The sequence below is a fragment of the Periplaneta americana genome, chromosome 3 (genome assembly GCF_040183065.1).
Source record: "Periplaneta americana isolate PAMFEO1 chromosome 3, P.americana_PAMFEO1_priV1, whole genome shotgun sequence".
NCBI lineage: Eukaryota > Metazoa > Arthropoda > Insecta > Blattodea > Blattidae > Periplaneta > Periplaneta americana.
In genome coordinates, this window is record NC_091119.1 from 69,790,762 (window position 1) to 69,812,112 (window position 21,351).

At 36.9% G+C, this 21,351-nt stretch overlaps 2 protein-coding genes across 6 annotated transcripts in view; one reads left to right on the forward strand and one right to left on the reverse strand.

The window, feature by feature from the left end:
- LOC138696146 (START domain-containing protein 10-like) overlaps positions 1-18,163 on the reverse strand; it is a 91,844-nt gene extending 73,681 nt beyond the window's left edge. For 2 of the 3 annotated variants that reach the window (XM_069820706.1, XM_069820708.1), the window contains exon 1: positions 17,906-18,163. The gene's annotated coding sequence lies outside the window, so the exon portion shown is untranslated. Of the gene's footprint in view, positions 1-4,339; positions 4,658-17,905 lie in introns of all 3 variants that reach the window. The other variant, XM_069820707.1, reaches the window with a different exon arrangement.
- A 100-nt stretch (positions 18,164-18,263) lies between these two features.
- The window catches only part of Pgm2a (phosphoglucomutase 2), a 74,102-nt gene continuing 71,014 nt past the window's right edge, over positions 18,264-21,351 (forward strand). The window contains exons 1-2 of one of the 3 annotated variants that reach the window (XR_011331256.1): positions 18,331-18,402; positions 18,534-18,664. The gene's annotated coding sequence lies outside the window, so the exon portion shown is untranslated. Of the gene's footprint in view, positions 18,665-21,351 lie in introns of all 3 variants that reach the window. The other 2 variants (XR_011331257.1, XM_069820704.1) reach the window with 2 other exon arrangements.

The following is a 21,351-nucleotide window of genomic DNA, read 5'->3' on the forward strand; positions in this document are numbered from 1 at the left end:
TTGTACATACGAAAATTTATGCTAATTTTTTCCTATCCTGAGGTCTTGAAAAATAATAATTTTCCAAATATATCTTAACTATTTCATCTTTGTACTTTCAACACTAATTACCTCCTAAATACCGGCAGTGAATAAGTTATAAATAAAATGTGTTGAGTAGATCAGAGAAATGATTGTACACAGGCAACATCTCAATAAGAACTTACACAAGATGAGGGTTGCTGGAAGCATAATATATGTCCGTTAAAATACTGAAACTGACATTTGGCAACATAAAATAATTCTTCCGCCGTAAGTTATTATAAAGTGCACCAGGAAAGTCTCTCACTGGAGATAGCGGAGTGTATGCATTCACAACTGTAATTATGTTGGTAGCATCAGCCGGGCGGGGTTATTGCCACATCCTTGAGTGGGTGTTGCTTAGCTAAAGGTATCAGTAAAATAAAACAAAAAAATATTTGTATATGGTTCCGTCTAATTACATTACAGTGCGTACATTCCGCTGTCTCCAGTGCAGAGATACTTCCCTGGTACACTGTATATCAGAGGCAAATGGTGGTAAAATAGAAGTTACTAAAATTTTCATACTTGTTCACAATTTTATATTATTAAGTATTTCTCTACTGAAATGGTTTTTAGGCCGAGAGCAGTGAAAAAATCAAGCAGGGAAAAAATTAGAAATCAAATAATTAGAGAAATTATGAAGGTAGAAAAGAACGTCATACACGATTGAAGAAAGAAGAATAAAATGGTTTGGACCTGTAAAGAGTATGAAGATGATGCAGGAGTGGACTGCAGAGGGAAGGAGAAAAAGAGGAAAACCAAGAGAACAATGGATAAATGGCGTCAAAAGAAGTATGACTAGAAGAGATCTTACTGAGGAATATGCTGAGGGTAGAGATTTGTGGAGGCGCAAAATTTCTTTGGGTGAAAGATTACTGTACTACGAGGGCTATTCAGAAATCAACTTCTGATTGTCGATTGTGGATTGCTAGATCGTTGCAGGAAGATGGAGCTTGCGCAGTAGTCACAAGTAAAGACGTAATAATGCTCCCATGCATCGCACACTCATTTCCGTTCAGTAGTCTATGAGAAACAGCTGTTGATAATGGACGCGATTATTACTTGTCCCGTGAGTTGTAAGGTCCATTCGATTATTCAATTTCTTCACGCAGAAGGAGTTAACGCTGGTGAGATTCACTGTCAATTGTGTCGTGTTTATGCCAACATTATGACTATGAGTGATAGTGCTGTACGGGACTGGTGCAGAAAATTTAAGAATGGGCATGAAGATGTGCACAATGAGGGAGGTCAAGGACATTCAACTGTGACTGATGTTCAACAAATTGAACAAACTGAGCGTCAAAGACGTCGTTTCACAATTTCTGAACTCTCTGAAAATTTCCCATTAATTTCTATGAAATTGTTATGGCAAGGTTAGGTTTCCACAAATTTTGTGCACGATGGGTGCCAAAAAATCTCACTGACCGGCATAAAGCTCAGAGAATGACCTCGGCCTTAATGTTCCTTCAGTGTTACCATAATGCTGGTGATCAATTTCTGGACAAATTCGTGACAGGAGATGAGACATGAGACCAAAGAGCAGTCAAAAGCAGTGGATGCACACCCAATCCCCGGACAAGCTGAAAAAATTCAAATAAACATTCTCGAACTGAAAGATGATGGCTACAGTTTTCTGGGATCAAAAAGGAGTATTGTTGACAGGGTTTATGGTGCTTGGGACCACAATAACAGCAGATATTTATTGTGAAACGCTAAAGAAACTTCGGAGAGTAATTCAAAACAAATGTCGCAGATTGCTCTCCAAGGGTGTCATTCTTCTCCATGACAATGCGAGGTACCATACTGCTGCTCGCACAAAGGCTTTATTGGGCAAGTACACATGGGAAACTTTCGAACATCGCCCCTAGAGTCCAGACTTGGCGCCGAGCAACTACCACCTCTTTCCCAAGATGCAGAACTGGTTAGCCACTCAGCACTTCAATGATGAGGAGCCCATGGACAGAGTGAAAATCTGGCTGAGTACACAGGCGGCATCCTTTTATGAAGAAGGAACACACAAGCTAATCCCACGCTATGACAAGTGCTTGAATTTATATGACGACTATGTTGAAAAACAGTGTCACTATCTAGGAATGTTTTCCATGCAATAAATAGTTTGTAACATTGTTTGTGCTTTTTTGTAGCCAATCGGAAGTTGATTTCTCAATAGCCCTCGTATATTGTAGAAAAATCCTAATAAAAATATATATAATCCTACTTCGCATTTATTATTATTATTATTATTATTATTATTATTATTATTATTATTATTACTTCTTTGATTTCCTTTTTCTTTTTCAAATACACACTACTTACAATTTAAAGAATGTATCCCGCAATGTTTTTTTTTTTGATCTCATCACATACAGTTTCACATTCTGCATGCAAATTTTAACTTCAGCTTAGCAGTCCTACACACACACACATCACTGACAATCATATCATTCCATACCTAATAATGAGAAGAAATGTGACTGATGGCAAAATTAATTAGATAAGACTAAACAATTGACTTATCAGAAGATGAGATTTTGAAATCTTGATTTGCATGAGATCAATAAAAAGACTGATATTAATTAAGGATGATATGATAAATTATTTCCAGTTTTCTTTTTAATCACAAAACCATTATTAAAACATAAGCACGTAACATAATGGATGGATATGAATAAGGACAAATGGGTGAGTCAAAATGGTTCACAAGTTAGTTCAAGTATGTATGGGTTTCAATTCATTTTCACATGATAGGCAGGTGCGTAGATCAGTGAATGGATGGATGAACAAATGGAGGCACAAAATATATTAAAATTCAATTCAAATATATTATTTTCTATTCATTTTTACTGCAAGGTGACTATAGTCGACTTCGGTTATAGTGAACATCTGCAGACCAGCATATTTCGTTCACTATATCCGAGGTTCACTAAAACCGAAGTGTGTGTTTTATACTATTGGCGTTGCTATAGATACAATATTAATGTCCACTTGGGATAGACACGTTCAATATCAGTAATAATATTCGCTTTATTTTCCAACTTAAACACTTTACACTTCGACATTCTGATGTTCATAGTTCGAAACTTGAATTTAATCTGACCATGTAGGTATAGGCACTGAACAATTTCGCACCTATTCCCACTAGAGGTATGCCTACTGTGTACTCAGCCTTGGAATTTCCCCGGGTTCACTTTTACAAAGATGTGGGAGGAGGGTTGATGACCATTATACTGTAATCCTTCTTGTATTTACTCTTTGGTCATCACTCTACTCCCTTTAACAAAAGAAAACACTTTCTCTTCCTATTCTTCGAATAACCTCTTTTAAAGAAGTCAGAACTAATCCTTCCTTTATCCCTCACTGCGTACACTATTCTCTTTAACATGTTTCAAGCTGTCCAGGAAGCTGAACAAATCCTTTGTCTTTCAGTGCAAATAACGAGTACCGGTAGAAGGTTTGAGATTTTGTTCTGAACGTATTCTTGGAAGTTTATAGGAGAAAGGGTTTCCTAAATTACCATTTTGGCCATTTTAAAATTACATTTTCTTGGGGAAGTTCTAGTTTTAGGTTCACTATAACCGAAGTGAGGGTTCACTATAAACGGAAATATTAATGTACTTTATAATGTATGCGGGTCGGGATCAACGATTTACGTTCACTATAGCCGAATGTTCACTATAACCAGAGTTGACTGTATATAAAATTTCAGAAGTTAAAGTGATCCCATTACAGACTCTGAAGGCCCTTTGGGGCGGGGAGGAGGGAGGGAGTTAAGGCTTCAATGTCTCTAGACAATCAGCAATGAGTAACAAAAATGGATGTCAGTCTTATGTGCTGGCTGTCTTTGATCCCAAGAAAAAATCCTGGTATTCATTTCTGTGAACCCCACGGTCATAGTGTGGACGTAAATTAGACCTCAACAGGAATCTGACCCACGACCTTCAGGTTTGTAGCACAATGCCTTCACCACAATGCTACCTCAAGGTGACTACCACAAGTGTGTTTTATTTTAAAAGATAAAAGTTCGGTTGAGGTCCTTCCTTTGTACAAATGAGGCTTGTACGAAAATAATGATAGTAGTGCTGCTTGTTATAAATAATGCATTTTTACCTCATCCTTATTCATACCCACGCTATGGTCATGTTTCTTTGTAGCAATACTTTTTGTGTTACGTGGATGCATACACAGGAGTGGAATCTTACAGATGTCAACACAAATCAATCTATGAATTACATGGGTATTAGTCATAAATTCTTCAGTACATTTTCGTATGTCTTACCTTTACCACATCATTCAATCTCTTGGGTAAAAAGATTATAGAGAAACCACTATGCAGCACACCATGTCACTTGTAGATTCCAATACACAGAGAATTTTCTATCTATGATAAGCAGTGCAGTATTATTAAACACGTATGTGGCTCAATGCTAAGATGTTGGCCTTCTATTCAGGTGGCCCAGATTCGATCCCTGATGAGGTCGTGATGGAATTTGTGATGGATAAAGCAGATGCTGTAGAAAGGTTTTTCTTGGGATACTCCCGTTTTCCTCTATCATTACACCAACATTCTCCACATTCCCCTCAGTTCATCTATTAACTGCAATAGTAAAAACAGGCTAGGTGAAGTCCTGGATGTAGTATGAGTTTCCAATGCTGATAAAGGATGGGCTTGGATCTCCAGGAACTGGAGCTTATCACACTACTCGTCTGCAGATGAGACCTGGCCTTATCAGGGCTGGCATAGGATGATCCAACTGTCAGCATTGGATTCACAAATATCACCCAGGCCTTCTGTCAGACTTGGACAATCACTGCATATAATGTATAGGATACATATTGGGCCAAAGCAAGTCTAAATGCAAGGATCTATTCTGGGTCTAACCCTTGAAAGCCAAACCAAACAAGCCAAGCAATAAAAGTAATTTAACACACCATAAACTATTAATGTAAAATATTGCTAAATAAAAGCATTTAAAAAAGCATTTCTCACCCAAATTGAGAAAGGAACTGCTGAAAATGTCTACATTCTTGTTCTAAACATTTGCAGCACCTGTTTGAGAAGTGATGCAACATTCATTGCAGTTCCTGCTGAGAAATGGAGATATTTTCCCAGTTTATATTTTTCAATTTTTTTTTTTTTCAAGGTTATGTGGATTGTTTTTGTGTACTTTCTCTTTTAGTTTTTCAATTTTCCCGGGTTATGGGAATTATTTTTGTATACTTTGTCTTTTAGAGTTCCCCACAGATAAATGTCAAAAAAGGTTGGATCAGGAAATCAAAGGAATTCACTTTCCGACTGATATTATCCTCAAATACTGTATGAAAAGCGTTCATAGAACAGTCAGCTGTATGAAGTGCTGCAGAATCCTGTTGAAAAAAGGCAAAAGCATGCTCCTTCTGCAACAGTTCATACAGCCAACTATATCTGAGGATAGAATTATCAGTAGGAATGCGTGACCTCCTAACCACTCGTGACTTTTTATCTCTGGGGGAAATCTAAAATACAAAGTCTACAAAGAAATCCACATACTCTGAAAGAACTAAGAAAAAGCACCCAGGAAAACATTGCCGCCATTTCTCAAAGAGAACTGCAGAGAATGATGTGTCATTTTTCAAAAGGAGTGGCAATTGTTTGGAACAAGAAGCAGGTAGTTTCAACATCTCCTTAATTTGGCTCCTTACATTTAGCAATATTTTCCATTAATATTATTACTAAAAATGTTATAATTCAGTCATATGACTTATCAATTTAATGTAATCTAGAACATAGTTTACATTACATACACTTGTTGTGAACGTTTTTGCCTTAAGTCCGGCAAGTTCAGAAAAATGAAACAAATTTAGATATCATATGAAATTGTGTAACTGTTCTAAGTGACATATACACATAGTGTGTACAAAAGATTACATGAGCAAATATACATACTAATATACATAGTTTTAACATTGACACTTTATAACTATGTATATTTGCTCATGTAATCTTATATGCATATGTCACTTAAAACAGTTATGCAGTTTCATATGATATCTAAATTTGTTTCATTTGTCTGAAGATGCTGGACTTAAGGCGAAAACGTTCACAACAAATGTATGTAATGTAAACTATGTTATAGATTACATTAAATTGATAAGTCACATGACTGAATTATAACATTTTTTAATAATAATAATATTAGAATTGATTATCTGATCCTTCAAAATGAATTGTAAATTTTCCATTAAGTTTGTCGTCTATACAAAGCCCTAGCAAGGTAGGTCCTTTGTTATGACAGCGAAACTTGCACTTTAAGAAAGAATGATGGAAATAGAATTACTGCTAGTGAAATGAAGTTCATGCGCCAAACAGCTGGCTATACCAAACGGGATCACAAAATAAATGAAGATATCCTACAAAAACTCAGAGTGGAATCAGTACTGCAGTACACCAATATCAAGATAACTGACACCATTATGTTAAGTGTACGGCTAGAACGAAGATCCTTCGAGCAGTCTTGAATTACAGACCAGCAGGAGAAAGCTCACTATGACGCTCTGTGAAGAGATGGAAAGAAAATTTTGTAGACTGAAACAATTCTTTTTATGACTATTACATATTAGGAGGAGGAGGAGGAAGAAGAAGAAGAAGATGATGATGATAATAGTTTGTGGTGTGTCAAATTATCAACACTGCACTGCATATCATAGATTCAACAACACTTCATATTCAACAATGCTTCATGAATATTTCTGTGTTGTATTAAGTATTGATATTAAAACTTCATGTTGTACACTGGCTCGCAAAACTTTTGTCTGATATACTGTACAGTTTTCCTCATTCTTAAGTTGGTATTTGTACTCACCCCAGGATAGTAGCATAGGCTGAAGCTAGCCTTCCCGCAGGTAACAAATCACCCTTCCTCATAACAGAAAGTTTGAACTAAGTTGATTCTAAACTTAAAAGAGAATCCAGTGGCCTAGGTAAATAAACACGGCATATTGTAGCTCCTCTCCCCAAGATTTTTTTGCGTTATGATCCGCCTATAGCTATTTTCCTTTGGCTGTTGTCATAGTAATAACACTATGTTAATTACATTAATAATTAAACAGATTTATATTCTAAAAAAATAGGGTAAATAATTTTATTAAGACAAATTTTTAAGGGTAATTATGTCTATAACTTAAACATTAATTGTCAATTGTATCCTGTAGGATACAGTAGTTTAATTTATATTTTCCACACATACAAAAAAGGTTTCCATGTTAATCTCATATAGTAATGAACGAAAATGTGGAAGTAATGAACTAAAAAATAACCAAAGCATAAAAAATAGCAAATGTCTGTGCTTTAAACACCAAAGATGATATTGGCTTGTAAACAAAAAACACTGACTGAATAGTAAAAGAATGCTGATTTAGAACACGCAAAACGTATTTATGTGTGTATTTTATATAATGAAATGGAGAAAATGTTTAATTTCAAGTTAAATCAAACTATAGTATGTTACAGATCAATTTCATTATGTGTTTTCCTTGCACTCCAACAGGATTTGTGACATTTATTTGAAAATTGAATTTTCACCAATTTAAATATTAATAAAGGGAAATTTTTGTAATGAATAATAGTAGCAAATAAATGAAATACTGTTTTCCTTTTTAATGTGTTTTGATTAATCTAAACAATAGCTACTCCAGTTATATTGTATAATGTTATCCAATCTTCTTCTCCTGAAAATCACTAACCCATTATACAGATTTCAGACATGATATTATCCCAAGAATTCTGCAGTATTTCCCATTTGTGACGTCTGGGCTCTTGTGTTATGCAGGATATCATTCACCACCTAAATTTCAGCCCAAACATTTCCGAACAGATTGAGATCAGAGCTTTTTGGAATCCAAGGGATGAGTGAAATATCACATTCATGAGTCTGAAACTATCTCTGACACAACAAAGATGTGTGAATGGAGGAATTGTCCTATTGAAAAACTATAATTCCATCAGATTGCACCATGTGCATGCTGGGTAGCATTATATTTTCCAGTATGTGGATATATTGGTGTGAAGTATCAAATTCTCTTCAATTTTACACAGAGTTCCTCCTCCTAGCCTGGAAATCTATCCCAAACAGCGACAAAAATATGTCCACTGCGTTGCCTTGTTGCTACATGTTCTGGCTGAAACCTTGTGGACCCAATAGAACGAAATACCTGAATAGGCCCATGACTGGTATTTGAGAAAATATTTTAATCTCAAAATATCACATTTTCCCATGGATATTCATAAGATTCTTGTCAAAACGCAATGCGATCTATTCTACGTTTATGATCCAACATGGTATTTATACATGCAGGGAAGATGAAACATTCTTATGGAATGTTCTATAATTCTCGAGAGAAATAAACATGTTTTAATATTTCGGTGCAAAATGGGCTTAATGTTTTATTTCTGTAGGTTACATATATCGTTATTGCTCTCAAAGGTTGTTTTTGGTTCCATTAGCTCGGTATATACCTGCAAATCAGAGTTTCAATACCTCCCTCCCCAGGACGACATGTGGAGTGGGATATGTAGGTGTATTGCCAACATAATATCTCACAGAGGTCACTTCCACATTATTTCATATGACAAAAGTTTTGCAAGCCAGTGTACTAGTAGACTATATTGTAAAACTCTTCTGTATATATTTCAACTAGACTGTGACTATAATTAAGACTCTGTAGTACTATTAAGATTTTTTTTTTTTTTTTTTGTTTGACATGTTACATATTCTAGCTCTGAAGCGATGTATGAATACCATGGAACGTAAATAAATACAATACAATACAATACAATACAATAGCAAGTTTTTGTTGCATAACTAGAGTCTACAAGTGGTTCAGCTGAGAGCCAGGTTGCCATCTTGTGGTTTTTCTACAATCTATTCATTCAATATTCCTATGTTATTTCTTTACAACACTGCTATTCATCCAATATTCATATGTTAGTTCCAAAGAAATATAAATAACTTGAATAAAGATATACAGCAACTGATGAATGTCAAGTTATGCAAAATTCCAGTAGTACAAAAATCTAATTCCTACCTCTGTTTCTATGTTAGAGTACTGGTTCCTACAGTATGATGAGCAAACCACCTGATGTCCACTATTTTACTGAATTTATACGTCACTGCTACAGAGTATATGGAAAATGAATTCATAAAGAGTAACATTTGCCTTTCAAGATATTTACAGCAATACTTATAATGCAGAGCTTGACTAAGACTCCAGTAAAATGCTCATTTCATTAAAGGTAAAATTGCAAGTTAAGATGAAAGGTTTCTATATTTATTTTACATGACGTGCTCTATCCCTTTCTTTTATGATAGTACAAATAGTTAAGGGTCACAGTAGAAGATATGTAGCAATATACAATTCGGACGCAACATGAAATTTTCACGGAGACAGACTTTGGTGTGGACAAGTGCAAAGAAACTATTCTGTCAGCAACTTTCCACTGAGATAAACAAAGAAAATACTATTTTTAATTATAGTCATGTTTTACATTCCATAAAAAATGTTAATAAAATTGTACCTATACTCTATACAGGGAGAGTACTGATCTTAGTCCAGCACTCTTTAAATGGTTTCTAACATTCTGGATGTGGCCAGGAAAATTAATGGCAGCTCTCAAGGTTGTGGCAGTATGAAAGGGGTTCCTTTCAACTGCCTCTACCAACCTAGCATCTTGCTGTGGCATGGAAATATGCCTTTTACCACTACCAGGTTTGCACTGGAAACTACCAGATGCCAAATAAATTACAACCCACCTCCGAGCAGTCTGATCTGGGACATTAAGCTGTCATCCAGCTGAAAATCCACACTCAGTAACTAGATGGACTAATGCTTCCTTCATTCCTTTGCTTCTGTGTGCCATGGTGATTGCTAGTCAAATGAACTTGCGTCTAGCCCCTGACCAATCAAAAGGTTCCACTTGAGAATTTTGCTTGCCAGATGGCAGTGGTGTTACAGTTTTTCGTGTTAATAGAAACTTTTAACACTAGATGGAAGTAACACTAAAGACGACAATTAGGGGCTTTCATATTAAAATGCTGTGTTAATTATTTTATTAATCCCTGCTGCTTTATACCCTACTGCCTAAGGAACATTCAGTAAATAAAACTGGCAATAATTAATTTGTAAGTTGTGCTACAGGGAATATGATTATTATACTAACCTAAATCATCAGGGTTTAAACGTAGTAATTGTAAACAAGAAGAAAAATCATAATTCTGATGACAAAATACACTACTATTTGTGAAAAGTGCAACACCCAGAAAAAATGGCCCGAACAACTTCAAATTCAGTGTAGAACAGTGTACTTACTTACTTACTGGCTTTTAAGGAACCCGGAGGTTCATTGCCGCCCTCACATAAGCCTGCCATTGGTCCCTATCCTGAGCAAGATTAATCCAGTCTCTATCATCATATCCCACCTCCCTCAAATACATTTTAATATTATCTTCCCATCTACGTCTCAGCCTCCCTAAAGGTCTTTTTCCTCTCCGGCCTCCCAACTAACACTCTATATGCATTTCTGGATTCGCCCATACGTGCTACATGCCCTGCCCATCACAAACGTCTGGATTTAATGTTCCTAATTATGTCAGGTGAAGAATACAATGCGTGCAGTTGTGTTGTGTAACTTTCTCTTCTCCTGTAACTTCATCCCTCTTAGCCCCAAATATTTTCCTAAGCACCTTATTCTCAAACACCCTTAACCTATGTTCCTCTCTCAAAGTGAGAGTCCAAGTTTCACAAGCATAAAGAACAACTGGTAATATAACTGTTTTATAAATTCTAACTTTCAGATTTTTTGACAGCAGACTGGATGATAAAAGCTTCTCGACCGAATAATAACAGGCATTTCCCATATTTATTCTGTGTTTAATTTCCTCCCGAGTATTGTTTATATTTGTTACTGTTGCTCCAAGATATTTGAACTTCTCCACCTCTTCAAAAGATAAATTTCCAATTTTTGTATTTCCATTTCGTACAATATTCTCGTCACGAGACATAATCATAAACTTTGTCTTTTCGGGATTTATTTCCAAACCTATCTCTTTACTTGCTTCCAGTAAAATTCCTGTGTTTTCCCTAATCGTTTGTGGATTTTCTCCTAACATATTCACGTCATCTGCATAGACAAGCAGCTGATGTAACCCGTTCAATTCCAAACCCTCTCTGTTATCCTGGTCTTTCCTAAAGGCATACTCTAGAGCAAAGTTAAAAAGTAAAGGTTATAGTGCATCTCCTTGCTTTAGCCCACAGTGAATTGGAAACGCATCTGACAGAAACTGACCTATACGAATCTGCTATACGTTTCAGTAAGACACATTTTAATTAATCAAACTAGTTTCTTGGGAATACCAAATTCAATAAGAATATCATATAAAACTTCTCTCTTAACTGAGTCATATGCCTTTTTGAAATCTATGAATAACTGATGCACTGTACCCTTTTACTCCCATTTTTTCTCCATTATCTGTCGAATACAAAATATCTGGTCAACAGTTGATCTATTATGCCTAAAACCACACTGAGGATCCCCAATAATTTCATCTACATATGGAGTTAATCTTGTAGAATAGTGTACCAACAATAATTTATTACGTTTCCAGAGAGGTAGCATACACATAGGCCCAACAGTGACGTCTCTTGTGTCACCAGCATGGTCAGTGTTATGTCTTGCTCAGTCAGTGCTGAGCTTCCAAACGAAGTGGAAACTTGAAAGCTAGTGCAGGTATGCCTCGTCGTTGTGGAAGGGCGCAATATCAGCACGTGAGTGAGTTCGAATGGGGCAGAATGGTTGGTCTCCAGAAAGCAGGTTTGTCATACTGTGACATTTCGGCCTGTACAAGGCACGCTGCTACAACAGTGATGCATGTGTGGAACCAGTGGATAGAAGAGGGTCGTACACAGAGACAAGCGGGTACTGGACCACGTAATGTGACCACAGCATGGGATGACTGCCATCTTGTCCGCATGGCCGTGAAGGACTGTACAGCTTCATCCACAGTGTTGAGTCGACGTTGAAGTACTACAGCGGGTATGGACCTGTCTGCGTCAAAGGTTCATCGCCATCTTTTGAGGACTGGACTAGTGGCTCGCATGCCATTGTGTCAGCTTCCATTTTTCAGAAACCGCCAACGCCTCAGACTGCAATGGGACATGAACACCGTCACTGGCATGCTGAGTGGCAAAAGTAGTGTTTTCAGACGAATCCCACTTCAACTTGTCCTACAATGATGGCCGCATACGTGTTAGATGCTACTGTGCTGAACGCAATCTGAGAGCCTGCATTGTTGAGCTGCATAGCAGACAAACGTCTAGTGGATGGTTTGGGTCACCACTGGATACAATATGCGATCTCGCCTCCTATGTATTTAGGGCAATCTGAACAGCAACTGTTACATTAGGGAGGTTTTAGAGCCCGAGGTACTAATCCTCCTTCAGGCAACTCCACATGCCATACTTCAGGAGGACAATGCCCGACCACATATGGCAAGGATTGTGCAAGCCTTCTTCAAAGAACGATAGGTATCACTGCTTCCCTGGCCTGCACATTTGCCAGACATGTCGCCTATCGAACATGTCTGGGATATGGTTGGTCAGGAACTTGTTCGTCATGGTACTCCAGCACCCACTCTTGACGCTTTGTGGACTCGCATACAAACTGTGTGGAGGGAGATTCCCCAGGAACATATCCAGGCCCTCTTTGATTTCATGCCATGACGCTTAGAGGCTCTGATTGCAGTGCATGGAGGCTTCACACCATACTGAAATCTCACGGTCACAGATCATGTACAGTTCTGTAATTGAGGGCTTTGCCGGAAGAAAGGCGGATAGACCTATACGCCCTTCTTCGGAAAACGGTTTAAAATGTAGTGAATAATTATAGTAGAGAAATTTTGTTTTGATTGTACTGTACATACCTGCAGGACAGGGCTGCGTGCGTGTATAACATTTTATTCAGGTGCGTTTTAAAATCTTAGATTGCATGTATCTCAATTCGCCATATTGACGTATACGTCCTTTTTCCGGCAAACCCCTCAATTCTAATCATTTGTGTATTGTCATGTACCTAATCTGTGGTATAAATTTCATTTCAGTCACATGTCTCCTTCTTGGTGTTGCAATTTCCACAAATATTAGTGTAAATTCTGATTTCCTGGAATTATAACCACATATTTTCACCAATTTTGTAATTACCTGTAAGTAACATGAAGTAAGATAAGCAAAATTCTTTGACTATATTACACTAAAACGAGTTGTAAAAAATAAAAGAAGACAAAACAAAAAATTCACTATGGAGATTCGAACTCGAGCTGCCTGCAGAGAAGTTAAGCAGCTTTGCCAATGCTCCACGCCAAGCATGCTGTGGAGGTAGCCCAAATCAGTGTCTTGTATTATATGGAGTTAACGAAAGTAGCGCAAGGAGGTTTACAGTTGTAAACAGTGTGCTCACCCGAAGAGACTTAAAAAATTTTAACTGCTCAAGAGGCTGGCCAGTTTCATTTTAATCAAGTGTACAGTTACATAACATTATAATTGCGATTATTTTTATACAGGTTAACTGGGTATAAAAGTCGTTATGGTCTATGGCACCACAGTGTTAACTGAGCTCCTGCATTATGGACAGCTGTGTTTACTCTCTCAAAACTCTCATTGAACGGACTATGTGTCAGCGTATGTGGATGAATCTGTATAAAGTTTTCATAAAAATTAATGATTATATACTGGGTGAACAGTATAGAGCAGAACAGAAGCCTCGTGCGGCCTTGAGTCCCCCACTTCCGCGGGCATACCGGCTGGTCAGCAGTGAAACCTGTTCTGCTCTATACTGTTCACCCAGTATTATACCTAATTCGTATCACTAAAATAGACTTCGGCCTAGTTAATTGTTTCATGATGATCCAATGGTCAAAAGCATTAAGACTTTATAAGAATTTAACAAACTTAGATGGAGAATCAGAAGTAGTGAACACCATAGGCTTACTTAAAGTCTTGAGAAGACACTGCATTCCAAAAAGTAATGAAATTCGAGAAATATAAATTTCCAACATGCAAACAATTAACTGAAGATTTATAAAATATGGCTATGATGTTCCAGGTGTCTATACCACAATACAAATGTGTAAGTATAAATTCATAATTTCATCAAAGAATCTTCTTCTTCATCCTCATCCAAGAAATGGGCTCTTTGAATCGTTCAGTCCTAAATCTAGTGAGGATTGTGAACAAACACTAGACTCTTTGGTCAAGTGGTCAGCATAGCACATGGTCACCATTTAAGAACACACAGGAAAAACACAAAACAAGCAATAGGCTTACATAGTTCCTGTAGCAGGAAGACAAAACCAGTGCAGAAAAATTCAAATGCCCTACCATTACATTCTAAATGACTATGTCATCTCCGAGAGACTGCAAAAGCAAGCTGTCACAAAACACTAATATACCTAGATGATACCTCAGCATGGAGAACATAACAGTTCAGACAAAAATTTCATTTATTGTTGGGCACCTATTAAAGTGTTATGTTACTACCTCCGTCATCATTAAAAAGTTCACAAGTAGGTAGAGCAAATGTAATAGTCTACGCAAAATAAAATAATCTAATTTATTTTAGAAAAAGTGAACTACTACGAATATGGTCTACCACATCGAAAGCTTTACTGAAGACAGGGAAGATTCCCCTTGTTGAGTTCTTGTCGCTGATGGATTTAATCACATTTACAATGAAACTGTACAAAGCTCTAGGTATTTGTTGTTTAGTCAACTGTCCGAAGACTGGTCTCAACCTCATAAGTGATACCAAGAAGGCACCACCTATGAGGCAACTAGGCCAGGAGATAATGGAGTAGGATGGCCAGTTCCTTTCCCCCTCTCTAGGTACTTAGTGGTAAATTTATTTTTCCTGAAACCATGCTGGCCAGTAGCTAAGAGTGAATTGTTTTCTAAAAATGGCGTATCTATTCAGTATTACTTTTTCAGAGATTTTAGAGAAGCCACATATTAACTGGCCTGTAATTAGTGAATCAAGGTGGCTGCCTTTTCTGACTAATTTTTAGTGACTGTGCGAAATTGCCTTCAAGCAGTTATAATTGCATAGGTGAATTAGTGTATTTAACATATTAGGGAATGCTTCTTTCTAATAATGAGTTGGGTTGACTAGTTTCGATGTAAAATTCAAAGGATGATGGACATAACATCGAAACCAGTCAATCAGGTAAAATAACACCATAATCTAAATATTAACACAGTGAAACTATCATTTATTTAATCTAAATAACTTAATAGTTCATCACTGATTATATGTGTTAAAAGAGTGTATTCAAGAATGAAGAAAGAGTTGGGGTTTCGTCTATACTTGAGGGTATTTATTTTTGAGAAAAGAAGCTATTTTTTTAATTTCGAGTACTGTGACTAACAGGAGGTCAAGAGTTAAGGTCAAAATCGTTGAAGAGTATGCAGGCAAGGAGGAAGATTTATTTTGCAAGATAATTTTAGGTACCAGTAGGCCTATATATGTACAAAATATACATGTAACTGATTTACTATTTCTGTTGGCTTTGTAAGAGTAAAGCCATTAATTTCAATAGCAAGGTTGGTTATTTTGTTCAGATAGTGTTACCTTATGTTTATTATTTGCCTTGCTGTTCTGGTTTTGCTGTCTGAAAACAAAACTAGAGAGTCATTGTGAGATGTTCTATATTTTTCTCTTTTCTGTAGTTTTTCTTTACTAGTTTTTGAAGTTTTCTTATATGTTTTATATCTAGGCCGACAGGCTGACACAGTAGCTAAGAAGAGTATCAATCTCAAAATAAACCCATGGAAACTTTTGTCATTTAGCTCAGTAAAACGATATATCAAGCAACTACAAAAAAATAATCACCAACAAGAATTGGACATAAACATTTCGCAACTACGTAAGAAATTACTGCAGGATAGCCTATACCTCCTGAACCCAGAAGACTAGCAGTTGCAAGCTTTCGCCTTAACACTGAACATGACATCCTGGGTAAACACCTCAATCATCTTGGCGTCCTGCCATCACCAGCCTGCATTTTGTGCAATCAACAGGAAGACATGGACAGACAACATCTTGCAAAATGCCCTGCTCTGAAATCCTCCAAGGAAGTCGACCGCTACTGGGAAGCCTGAGCCCGAATGTTTTTGATTACTTAATTCATAGTTTTGTTCACCACTTTGTTTTCCCTCAGTCAATGATTGTAAATATCATGTATCTACCAGCCATTAGACAAATAAATAAAATATCTAGGCCCTAGGTCAGTAGTGTCAGAGTTGTAAGCTCCAAAACCGATTGTGGAGCTAGAGTCGGAGCATGAACTTGCTTATGTCTGTGGAAACACCGGAGCACGCAACGAGTCTAGTGGAGCACTCCACTCCGTTTAGTCTCTGTCTGACAACGCTGCCCTAGATCGTTATTTTATTTTGATGAATGTTTTTTAATGTAATAATTTCTTTCTTTCATTCAATGCTACTATTTCTGGAGTAACCCAAGATTTATTGTTTTTAAAGCTACTAATTTTCTCACAAAAAATACCGAGTTGAAATGATGCATAAATATATTTAGGAATCAAGTGAATTGTCAACCAGGTTCCGACACTTACAGTACATATTTCAAACCATGATTAATATGAAAAGAACAGAAGGAAGTAATGTTTTTCTCTGTATCGGCAAGATGATCCGAGAAACCTGGTTGAACATAATTGATGTACTTTCTGGTGGGAGTTTGTATTTCTCTTGTATGGAGGAGGGACCCAAAGGCTTATACTGCAGCCTGAGGCTTATTGTGCTTACCACTCCTATTCTTGTGAATGATTGGGTAGCTGAACAGCCGCGCTCTTGTACAAGTACAGCATGCTGCACCATGAACTTAACCCAGGCTACTATATGGATGATGATATGTGAATTAATGATGGCGATATGAGTCCGAGGTCCAACGCCTTAAGTTACTGAGGGGAAACCCCGGAAAAAAGCCCAACCAGGTAACTTGTCCCAACCAGGATTTGAACCCAGGCCTGCTCGTTTCATGGCCAGACGTGCTGACCATTACTCCACAGCAGTGGACAGGTGGGAGGTTAATTATAATGAAATAGGCCCTGTAAGTTATGCGAGATTTTGTCGTAGGGGTGACTCTGGTGGGATCATCAGATACTGAAAGTGATGTTAACAGAGACTAAGAAGTTTTCAGTTCAAACATTTCTTTGGAATTTGAGCAGTATATCGATGTTAAAGTCATCACAAGCAATAATTATTGTTAGTCTACATTTTGATGCAGAAGAGTTTCAAAAAGAACTGTTACCGGCAAGTTATCAAAGAAAAGATTCTCTGTTCTGTTCTTTCAGATTTTCTCAAAGAAAATATCACCCCGGAGATTTAAGCCTATACAGATAGATAATAATTAAGTTCAAATCATGCAGTTCAGCTACACAATACAGTACTCAAAATGTTTATCAATCCAACTCATTTTAGTATAGATGTTGGAGACATTTAGTTTTATTTTATTTTTAGCTTATTTTTTTAATCACACCGAGGTACTAAACGAACATGAATGACTTCGGTAGACTAATAGCCCTACTGGTTACGATGTAAGTGTAATTTAAATCCATTCATACAGTACCTGTATAGCTAGGTTATGTTTTTAACTTTCAAATAACGTATGGTACGAGTCATAAACTATCTACAAATGCAAATATCACGATTCTATTCACATCAGATTATAAACATTCCTCAATACAATGACATGTTTCTTATTACTTGCTATTACAATAGGCTACTAAAGAATATTAATGAATCTTACCACAAAATATAATTCTGTTGTTCAAATTGAAAAAACGTATCTTGCAACATTAATATTGTTAAGCCACTTGACCGGTTAATATAAACCACAGTATAAATAACCTCGCATTTTCAAGTATAGTGCTGTCATAACTATACCACAATGACTAATCTACAGCCTTATGTATTATCACAATCGTTTATTTAATGCGAGGACGTCTTTTCATACAACTCATTACTGTTGTGTCATACATTTTTCTTATCTACAGCTGAAGATAATTTGAAACAAATTCTTCTGCACCGATATGAAAATAATTTAATACGATTTTGTGTTGTTTTATATAGTATGTCGTATCTGCAATTTTATGTCAAACAGCGTGGCGCGAATCTGCTCCGTTGTAATCGGGATAATTTTGATCAGCTGACTGACATTTTTTTTAGCCACATCCGCACGGATAGGGAAGGCGGGGAAGGAAGGAGGTCGAGGTCATATCATTCTGACCTTTTATTGATAAAACAGTAAGAATACAAATATACATTTGTTAAAAGATTAAGTTTACTATATTTGCGTGTGCTCTTATCTTATTTTTATCATACAAGTGCGCATCTTCAGCCATAAAATGTTTATCTTGGAAGTGTTCGTATTTCAGATTCCGCCGGCATTTAAATCGTATTAAGTTCTCGATTTTCGTGTTTCAAGTGTTTTACTGAACTGCAAAAAGTCCAGTCGTGTTTATATAACAGTAAATGATTGTTTAAAGAATAATCAACTTTTGGAAAGGTAATTCTATTAGAAATATGTGTAAAATTATTAATTTAGTATATCCCCTACGTACCGGTAACTTATTGAAATGTAGATGTTCTCTGTTCACAATTTTAAGGTTTCTTGCCTTTATATTGTACGGTATATGGATAAAGGGCCATAATTGCATCAATAATGCATGTCTTTCCTATAAACTATTTCGTCCAACTATAGAATGTTCTACCTTCTTCAGCCAACTTCAGTTAGGATTTCTTGGCCAAGTTACCGGTAATAGTTTATAAATTATAATATCCTCCCCCATAATCTCCTGACTTAGTTGCCTCATGAATGATGCCTTATTGGGTCACTTAATGAGGTACCTGACTATATATATATATATATATATATATATATATATATATATTATTCAATTCAGTGGCATTTGACTGGAGTCATTGGCCGTACAATGGTGATTAAAACCAAAACGAAAGATATAAAACAAAATAAAACGAAGAATGTACAAAGTGAAACTACGAAGGAAGGATGTCAGCACTGGTGCATTCTTTCTCTGGCCTCCCAGTATCTGTTCACAAAGCTGACAGATAAAAGCACTGGACAAGTCTTAATGGGTGCTATTCATAGACATTTCGCTAGCCCCGCTATGAGCGTGCTAAACTAGCCCCGACTTTGCCAGAGGAGGGACGAATTATTCATATCGTTAACATTGGTTTATGAATATGAAAAACGTTAGTTTCGCTGATCATCCACCGGAAGTCTGTGCTAAAATTGTCTATGAATACGGTCCAATGTGACTTGAGTCCATGTTGTCTGAACATCCACAGAGCATGCAAGGGGGGCTGTATAGTACACCCAGGCGATAGAGATGATTAGCCAGACAGTCATGATTTACTGCGGTGCGGAACATCGCAACAGCTTCTCTTCTGGGCCATTCGGAGAGAGGGCAGTTTAATGCGTCCTTCCAGTGTTTATCCTTAATTTGTTCCTCCATACTCTTATGGAAACATTGTCTGACTCGACTTTATATATCTGTAGATGCTCTATGGAATGGCAGCATGTTAGGATATGAAAGGGGGATAGTTGTTCCTTTCTTTGCCAGAAAGTCTGCTGCTTCATTCCCGGCAATACCGCAGTGAGAAGGTATCCACTGCAGATTTTTAATTTAGTTTTATTTAGTTTCTTGATATCTTTTCTACTTATATTGTTGAATGTCATCATTAGCGGTTGTAATAAGTACTGTAGTTTCCAATTGTAGAAATCGCTGCTTTGGAGTTACTGAGGAGGACAATGTTTTGAAATGGGAAGAACCGGCACAACAGTTGATTCACAGCAGTACATATGGCTGTTACTTTTCCATCAAAAGGTGTATTGTTGTTGCCTAGAGTGAGATAAGTAGAGAACAGTTGGCAATGAATTTCGGCTCCATTGGGCCCGTGTTTTTCTATTTGGGAGCCATCATTGTACACATGCAGCCATTTGTCTTGTGGGTAGAGGATTTGTAATGTTTCTAAGGCAGAAAGACGGAGTACTTCACTACATTCGTCCTGTTTATTTTCTATTGCAATAAGATCTAGTGCATAGTCAATATGATATAACGCAAGTGGGTTGGTTTGTAGTATCAGTTGCTGGGGTTTCCAGGATAGATCCAGATTATGCCTTTCAATGATTACTTTTTGCAGGAAACCCTCTTGGGTTTTTAATCTGAGGTTGGTGTGCGAGGAGCAGTATTCAATATCAGACAAACCAGTGAGTTTTTCATGAAGTTTTAACGCTGATTGATGTCCATGTTATTGGTATGTAGCAATAGTGAGTTTATTGGTGTTGATTTGACAGCACCAGTAATCAGTCTCATGGCTTGATTTTGGACACAGTCTAGCTTACTGTTTGTCTGATCAGTAAGTTATAAGGGCACCATACAGGCTATCATGATTGATTTCACATCAGTTTAGCATAGATGTAGCACATCTCCATTTAGTTCCAGCAAGTCGTTTTAGTATGGAGAGTCTGCCACGGGTTCTTGAAGCTATCTCAGAGCAATGATATGTACTCTTTGTATGCCACAAAACTATTGATATGAATGCATGATAGGAACAAAAAGGAGTAGTATGTTGCCAATTTCATGTAAACATTAAGTACCAGTACTAATATGTTAACGAATTTTCTTATAGGGCCTAACACTTATTGGTTATTACCAGGGGCGATTTCTCAGGGCATGCTATGCTTGCTGCACAAGCCCAATATTTTCGTAGAATGTATATTTCTCAAAATGGGATTACGTACATTAAACTTTATTTTGATTTTTGTAACATTGTATAGGCGCAATACCATCCGCAGGTTGCATACCGCAAGTATCGCAATGCTTGCTCGTTTCTCGGAGCTACAGGAAAGACGTAGAAATAGCGAGAATATGATACGCACGCAAGTGCCTTCCTCCTTGGTCCGTCCTAGTCGCACATGCTTCTGTTATGTGTTGTTTGAAGCTCTGGTCGGAGAGCTACACCAATGTTACACAGAGCAGTATTGGCAGCGGGAATGTGCTGCGATTTGCAAGTGCAATGTAATTGTATGAGCGGAATGCATGTATTATTAATTCTTAAACATTAATTTGAAGTATTGCAATAAGTTCGGAATTGTGTGTTATTGAAACCTTATTATTAAATTCATTTTCCTTAAGGACTATTCAAGGGAAGATAGACATTATAGAGAAT